The sequence below is a fragment of the Mytilus galloprovincialis genome, chromosome 11 (genome assembly GCF_965363235.1).
Source record: "Mytilus galloprovincialis chromosome 11, xbMytGall1.hap1.1, whole genome shotgun sequence".
In the NCBI taxonomy this organism is placed as follows: Eukaryota; Metazoa; Mollusca; class Bivalvia; order Mytilida; family Mytilidae; genus Mytilus; species Mytilus galloprovincialis.
Window position 1 is genome coordinate 13,956,425 of NC_134848.1, and position 8,586 is coordinate 13,965,010.

Genomic DNA, 8,586 nt, shown 5'->3' on the forward strand with positions numbered 1-8,586 from the left:
AAAACTTTATATTCTCAAAAGTCAAAATATAGGACACTTCATAAACATCTAAACTTTGCCTGTATTTTTCCACCTATAAGGAAAAAAGTCATAAACTATGAGAACATATGTTCATTTAAACATACTTTACATATACACACTGTATAAATTGTAAATAAACTTGAAATTGTTATGTTGTGGCCAAACCGGTTCTTGGGGTAAACAATAAATTTTCAAAAAAATCTGGAGACGACTTAATTTGTTTAAAATTGGTATGAACGAATACTATTACATGGAATGCAGGGCAAGCGCATGTTGATTTTTTATAAAATGTATTGATTTTCGAGTTTCAGTTAATTTTATGTATCTAAGTGAACGAATATCGAAGGTACAATACAGAAATTGGACAAATATGCCATTAAAACATATGTATGTGACAAATCAGCTTCCGCTTGCCCTGCATTACATGTAACAGTATTCGTCCATACCAATTTTAAGCAAATTAAGTCGTCTTGCAGGCCTGTAGATTTTTTTGAAAATTTTGTGTTCACCCCAAGAACCGAGAATATATTAACAATAGAAAAGTTGTATTGGTTTTGGATCAGTCGATGGACAGGGATTGATGATATTTGACTTTTAAAAATATCTTGAAAAGACAAATATTTGTCCGTACAATAGAACCATTTAATCCAAATACCTAGACCGATTGTGAACTGTGATTGAAGAGTCTAAGATGGAGGCATGCAATGAATCTACATTAGCACATACACTTTTTGTGTGACCATATCTGAGTTAATAATATAATGAAATAAGACTACAATAATATTTATTATTTCTAATTAAATGTCCATTATATTCTATACATTGTAATGACATCGTTTGAATCTGTATGCCTACAAACATGAATGTTCGTGACTTTCAGATAATCAAAAATACATTGTATTCTCAAAACTGAGTATGAATCCGTAAGTCTTTGTTCGTGATTTGCAGATATAGTTGAATTTATTTCCAATCAAATGTCCATTATATTCTATACATTGAAATGACATAGTTTAATCCCTAAGTCTACAAATATGTATGTTCATGACTTACAGATAATCAAAAGTACATTGTATTCTTCTAACTTAGTTTGAATCCCTAAGCCTATGTTCTTGATTTGCAGATATAATTGTATTTATTTCCACATGGCTGGTCATCCATCATTGCACTTTGTGTTTTGATTGCTATGCATTCTCCTTTAAGAGCCCCATCAGGTTGCCCTTCGGCCCAATTAGGGGCCTGAAATGGGTACTTAAATGGGTCAACACCCCAAGTCCATTGGTAGTTGTCTTTATGTCCAGATGTCCAGTAAAAAGAAGTAGATATCTGTAATTGAAGAAATATATGCATCATCTATGTTGTGATGTTACATTATTGTTTCAGGTAAGGGTGAAGGTTGGTACCTATTTAAACGTTTAAACCCGCTGCAAATATATTTGCACCTGTCCTAAGTGTGGAACCTGATGTTCAGTAGTTATTGTTTATTGATGTGGTTCATAAGTGTTTTTCTCATTTCTCGTGTTTTATATGATTAGACCGTTGGTTTCCCGTTTGAATGGTTTTGCAGTAGTCTTGTAATTTTAGGGGCCCATTAAACTTGCTGTTTAAAGGGATACCCATTAGGGGCCGCATCCACGACAGTCTGTTTTGTTAAACGTACCGGATTGCTATTTACATATCTTTTAAACTCTCTAGATTCCCAACTGATATTGCATAATCACTTGGGAAAAAAACAAATCAATGAGGGCCTCATCTACGACAGTTTGTTTTATTATACTTCACGTTAAAATACCATATTTTGATTGTCCAATCGAGGGTTTTAAATACTCTATCGCATGGCTGAGAGAGTGACAATTTTTTTTTAATGTTACCTCTCGTCTAGATCAATCAACAAGCAATAATTTAAAGGAAAATAAATCCAATTTACATCAAGTAATTAAATACAAAGCTCAAGTTCTACGTTTTTTTACAGAATTTATTATTTGACTGTCAAAATAAAAAAAAACACATATTGCTTTACTTTTGCCGCTTTTCATAATACCTGTAACTTTGATATGTAAGTAACGTCATGGAAAGGAATCTTAAAATACAATTAATATGTGCAATAATACAATAATGCTAGGACATTCAGTATAATAAATAGAATAACACATAGCGGAGAGGGTGATAGAGCAGATTGGTACCCCTCGAAAAGTATTGTCAACCTTGGTTTCGCCCCGGTTGACACTGTTTTCTCGGAGAAACAATCTGCTCTATCGCCCTCTCAGCTATGTGTTATTTATGTATTGTTGTACGTACCTGATTGCCTTTCACATATCTTTTAAACTCCCTAGATTCATAAGAATCACTTGGAAAAAACAGGATCCCGTTCATTTGTGTACACGCTGCCTACAATATAAATATTATGCTCAAATTCGGTAAAAATTTAAAAATTTAAAATGATCAAACTCATATTGCAACTTCGCATAAACTATGAACTAAGCAATATCCTTTCAGAATCTTATGCATTCTGGGTAATATTTTCAAAAAGTTTACACCAACATGATGGATAAAAGCTTTACAGAGCTTGTGTTGTATTGTTATAACCATCTTTTAAAAGATCGTGTATGCTCTATGCTTTCTGTGTCTGTTTGGATGAACATCACATAATGAAAATTCAACCACTGACGGTCTAAATGATAATGTTAAATTAATGTATGCCTGATTGTGCTTCTTTGTTGCATTTGTTGTTTATGTAGAGATATTAAGATGATAACAAAATATTGACTGTTGTACCCCTATTTTTGACATTTTTACTCTTTGAGTATGTTTGTTTTGTTCATGCATCGTTGACAATTTAATGGAATTTGATGCGACTGTCATATAAGTGAGAGGTTTAGCTAGCTATAAAACCAGGTTCAATCCACCATTTTCTACATTAGAAAATGCCTGTACCAAGTCAGGAATATGACAGTTGTTACCCATTCGTTTGATGTGTTTGGACTTTTGATTTTGCCTTTTGATTTTTGATTTTCCTTTTTGAATTTTCCTCGGAGTTCGGTATTTTTGTGTTTTTACTTTTTGATGAACGAACAGTAAAAAAAATCACCCACGATCCGTTATAGATTATGTAACGATCAGTTGCGAATGGAAACGGGGAATTCACCTAAATTTCATAGCAGTTACTGCAAATAGCTATATTTTGTTATATATGAGCAAATGACGTTCTGGAAAGAACATCTTATAAAACTTATTTTTGTAATAATAAATTAAATGTATTGGATCAAATTGAATGGAAAATAGAAGTCATTGTCATAAGGTTTACTTCGATTCCTTTTAATCTAATTCTGAACTCCATTTATAAGGAGTAAATCATGAAAACATGTGATGACTTCACGGTCACATGACACATTAATAATAATATATTCGCTGATATACAAGAAAATATCAGCCAATCAGAAGACATGTTACATCCAAAATATAATTATTCACATATCAAATCACTGACATGCATACCGTGGCTTTAGTTTGTGATTTGACATCGCCAAAGGCAGAAATGTAGTAACAGTACTTAAGTCTACCAGAACCTTTACTGATCCAGCCTTGTCTGCATACTGAAATAGAAAATCAAAGTACTGTAATACTGAACATCGAATTACCATTATTCTTGTGGATGGTCAAAAGTAAATGGAAACTAGCAAATTGATACTGTACATGCGCATGCTCAAGTGGTACTTTTTTTTCCTAATATAATGTTATTTTTTTGTTTCTGCCATGCTTTTATTTTCATACGAAAACAAGGATAGTTTTATATAACATTAAAAGAGGCCTGATTTTATATCTAAACTCTGTAACCAGAGAGTAAGATTTTTATTAAATGATCACATGATCCCCTCAAGGACTCGAACACAGGACCAAGATGTGTACATCGGCGCGTTTTTTTTTCAACTGAGCTGTAAATGAGAGCTCTCTCAGCCTTCGTGATAAACGTTTTAGTCCATAAGCCTGAATCTAATTTTTCTTTTAGATTTTTAATTTGTTTCTGTTAACTTAGCTTTTAAAGAAGAATCTTTCAAACTTGAAAGCAAATTTACAGGCAATTAAACACCTTGTGAGGAAAATACAATAGTGTATAATAGTTTAACATCAGCAGAACTAGGGTTTGCTGAAGATATTTCACTTCCAATGACAAAAAAATAGTGAACAAAATTATAATTCGTGTTGTTGAATCGCCCAACGTTGTATAGTCTAGCTTTAGATTTCAGTAAAAATGAAACTAGTAAATCTAAGAAATGTGTATTAATATTATTTATTTTTTCTAGAAATGTCAATAGATATAAGAGGATGTGGTGTAGGTGTCAATGCGACAACTCTCCATCTAAGTCACATTTAATAAAAGTAAACCATTATACATGTACATTGTGTATGTCAAGGTACGGACTTCAACAAAGAACCTTGGCTCACAAAGATCAGCAAGCTATAAAGGGTCCAGAAGTTACTAGTTTAAACCCAATCAAAAAGGAAAACTAACTGTCTAATCTATATAAAAAAAAAGAGAAATAAGAAACACTTATGAACCACATAAACAAACGGCACCGATTCCTGACTTACGGACATGTTTAAACAATTGCAGTGGGATTAAACGTGTTAATGGTACCAAACCTTCTCCCTTATCTAAAGCCTTGAATAACTGCTGCAAACATGATCCTAGTCTGTCTTCTGATATGGATAAAAAAAACATGCTTACATTTGCAAAATAGTGTATCTTTATATTAAAGCAAATGCAAATCTGAAATGGACATATATGTCCTTTTGGGACTCGATCGGTGGTGGACATATATACTGTATGTCCGCTTGGGACGCAATCGGTGGTGGACATGTTTGCCCGCTTGGAACTCAGAAGGTTAAAAAAAAATGTAATAAAACTTCACTCACTGACCAGTACTGGCATGTGTACCGTTATGACTTCCATTAGCGTTCTGACGTCCACAGGCATGTGTCTCTGAAAAATAATCAAAGAGGTAGAAAAATTACAAGTGTGAGTTCATTTATTTAATTCAAATTATTTACAATAAATTCCTTCTCTACTCTGAGTCAGCCAGAATGTTTGCCTTTCATTATACAAATGAAAAATAAGTGGAATTTTTATCAAACCCGCTCAAAAAGGATAACTAGTGGATTTTTTATCAAACGCGCTCAAAAAAGGATAACTCGAAGTGCTCTTTGAAAAACTGGATTTTATCCCACAGTGTTGCAATTGATATTAACAACCAACAACTAGAGGATCTAAAGAGCCTGTGTCGCTCACCTTGGTCTATGTGAATATTAAACAGGTTGGGACCACTTCCTTATATGGAAATGCATAAATTAGCATACTTATATTCTCGCACATGTAATTGTTTGTTTACATGTGACGCAATTTATTTTTACCTAGGCTTTTACACGGCCGACACTCGGCTAACCGAGAGATTGGTCGGTTAATCTATATTGAGTATGCGGCTATATGGGAGATTGGTCTGTTAATCGGGTTGGTTATACGTCTGTTAAGAGTAAAACGCACAATTTAATGTTAAACTCTATTAAATATAAAGATTTTTGGCATATTACAAGAACCAAATCAAAAAAAGAAAACTGTCTGACAAAATGATATCTATCATAGAACATTTTCCACTTGTAAAAACATTTCATAGTCTACGCAGTTTTCAGTAAAATCAAAATGCGTCGCGCAAGTATGTAGTATTTATGCTTATACGCATAGCATTTTTTTTAAATAAAAGTCGGAACAAACAATTTTAGATATCATTTAAAGGACACAAAATAGTATTTTTGTTCTAAAATATAAATTTACATTGATAAATATTTCATAATTGTAATAAAAAGTGAATATTACCACGTTTTAGTGAAAATTATGGGAATAAAGTCTGTTAATGGGTTAGACAATTGAAATTGTGTCAGTTAAGAGTAATTTAGCCACATTTATTTTTCCTACCTTTATATTTTCCTATAGAAAAAGTTAAGACTGAGATGTTCCTGAGTAAAAAAAAAATGATAATACGGTGCAACAGTATCCTACGGAGGCGAATTAGCGCAACACATTTTTTTTTTAATTTTTCGTCCTATATTTGCGTTACAACGCAAACCTTTTGCGTTATAATGCAAACCTTTGCGTTATAATGCAAACCTTTGCGATAAAACGCAGACCTTTGCGTTGTAACGCAAACCTTTGCGAAATAACTCAAACCTCAAATATCTTGATTTCAATTGTTCATTAAGTTTTGTAAACAATGTCTGTCTGTCATTCATTTCGGTTGTGATTTACTAGTAAGAGCATTTTTATTTTGACTTTCTTTGCATTTTATTGAAGGGTGTGTCACTTCAATATAGTGTGATATGGATTGGCCGCTGGAATACGCATGAATTTATTATTAACGTTTTCAATCAGCCTCAATTTTTGTGTCTGTTCAAAGTAGCACGTTCTCAAATCCGACTGAAAGTGTCTTTCTAATACAACACATGGTACATATAACGTGTTGTCATTCTCATATGCACATGATATTTGTCACTGGACGTTTAACCCTAATCTGTAAGCATCGTCCAATTGGTTCTTTGTTTCTATTACTTAATCATATGTTGTTTACAAATCATTCTCAAGTAGTAAATGGAAATGAGCGAATGCAGCTACATTTGGTCATCTTGAGTTTTAATACATTTTATTCCGTTTAGTTCCTTTCTTCATAAGTGTAGAGGAGAACGGCAGTTGTCCGCATGTAAACTTCTAGCATTTGTCACCAATTAGAGTACATCGAAATCTGTTACTGTTTCAACACCTAGTGATGTTTCTTAAACAATTATTATTTTTCTCTCTTTTTTAGCAATGCATCACTCTCTACTGTCCTTATTTATTATTCTATATTCTGCTACTCCATCCAGATTATCGTGTATACCATGAGGGTTCGGATTGGGGGGGGGGGGGGTGGGTGGGGGGGGGGTGTTATTTCTGTATTCTTTAAATTGTTATGTCACGTTTCCTCCGTGACTTTTTTTCCTTTTACCTTTTATTTATCTTACTCATTATTTTTTCTCTATTCTTTATATTTTAGCATCCCAATATATTTTACTTACTGATGTTTAGTTACATTACGATGTTTATCTCTGATCTATATACTGGTGACCAATGTAGATGACAAATTGGTGTCTGTCATGACAATTAAACAGAATCCACATGACATATGCGACCATTCTTGGATGAAATTAACATTACTTTAATATTACACTTTTTGAACCCGTTTTTATCAATTTTCAATTTCCATTGTTTAAATTGTTCATTGTTCATGTGTTATTTCCGTATATTTTATGTTTCATTGCTCATGTGTTGTTTCCGTATATTTTAGCCGCTCGTCTTGAGCCTACTCATTTGATCCGATAACACCGCATATAGCAATAAAATTATATTTTTATTGCCATTCATAACTCTTAACAGACCAATTAACAGACTGGGTTTTATACATCCGACCCATTAACAGACCAGGTTTTAAATAAAGATTGATTTATGCCACCAAAATTCAGATTTTCGTGAAGATTTTTCACACAATGATTTCATTATGGTTAACAAACATAATGCCCGTCTTTTCTCGATGTTCAAAATATTGCATGCACGTAAATGCAACCAACGTGTCATTTTGTGTACAGTTTGTGTGTGTAAAATGTGTATAAATTTATTGATGAGTAACCCGCCTTTTCATTTTATAGATCGTACATTGAAGCTAGAAAAATAATAATTACACCACTGGATTCAGTACATTGAATCGTTTTGTCAGACATGAATATTTTTTATGATAAAAATATATTTAAAAAGTTATACAATGAAACATGCTGAACTTTCAATGATTTTCTCGATAACACCTGATTAACAGACTTTAGCCAACCCGATTAACAGACCAACCACCGATATAGCCGCATACTCAATATAGATTAACCGACCAATCTCTCAGTTAGCCGAGTGTCGGCCGTGTTTTAACTAATCCACTTAATGAGTCACAATGCATGATGGACTACTACGTGTTTACAATCAACCAAGAACACGTGTTTTTTACTGAAATACAACACATTTTTTCGTGCAATGCGGGATTCACAATTTCGCTTAGTTTTTCATTTTGTGTATCCTCATTTATAGTTCGTGATATAAAGTATTACTTCCATGCTCAGATTAACGAAGAGCTGTTTCTATGCGAAGAAAAAAGGGTTTGAATTACCCGATATATAGCCATTAACATGTTTGATGATGGCACAGAGATTTCATGTATTTGTTCAATAGACAGCAACGAAACAACAGCGAAAAAACACAATTATCCATGAGACAAACTTACTAGTGTAAAGTCAGCCGTAGATAACAGCCGGTGCTGATATTCACGAGTACAGCAATTTTTGTATAGATAATTAAAGGCAAATGTGTATTTCAGTATATGGGACTTCCAAACTGTTCCCTTTGTTTTGAAGGTAGGGAAGTCAGCAACTGTAGTTTCAGTTTGTTCGTTTTTTAACAGGCTCGGACTTTTGCCAAACTGAATAAATCATTATAGCTGATTTCGT

The 8,586-nt window shown here is 33.1% G+C and overlaps 1 long non-coding RNA gene across 1 annotated transcript; it reads right to left on the minus strand.

Moving 5' to 3' along the window:
- Nucleotides 1–1,107: 1,107 nt before the first annotated feature.
- On the minus strand, nt 1,108–3,611 carry LOC143051674 (uncharacterized). Its single transcript, XR_012970873.1, has 3 exons — nt 3,514–3,611; nt 2,317–2,406; nt 1,108–1,344 (listed from the first exon to the last, which is right to left on the minus strand). It is a non-coding gene; the product is annotated as an uncharacterized LOC143051674 (long non-coding RNA).
- Nucleotides 3,612–8,586: the final 4,975 nt, after the last annotated feature.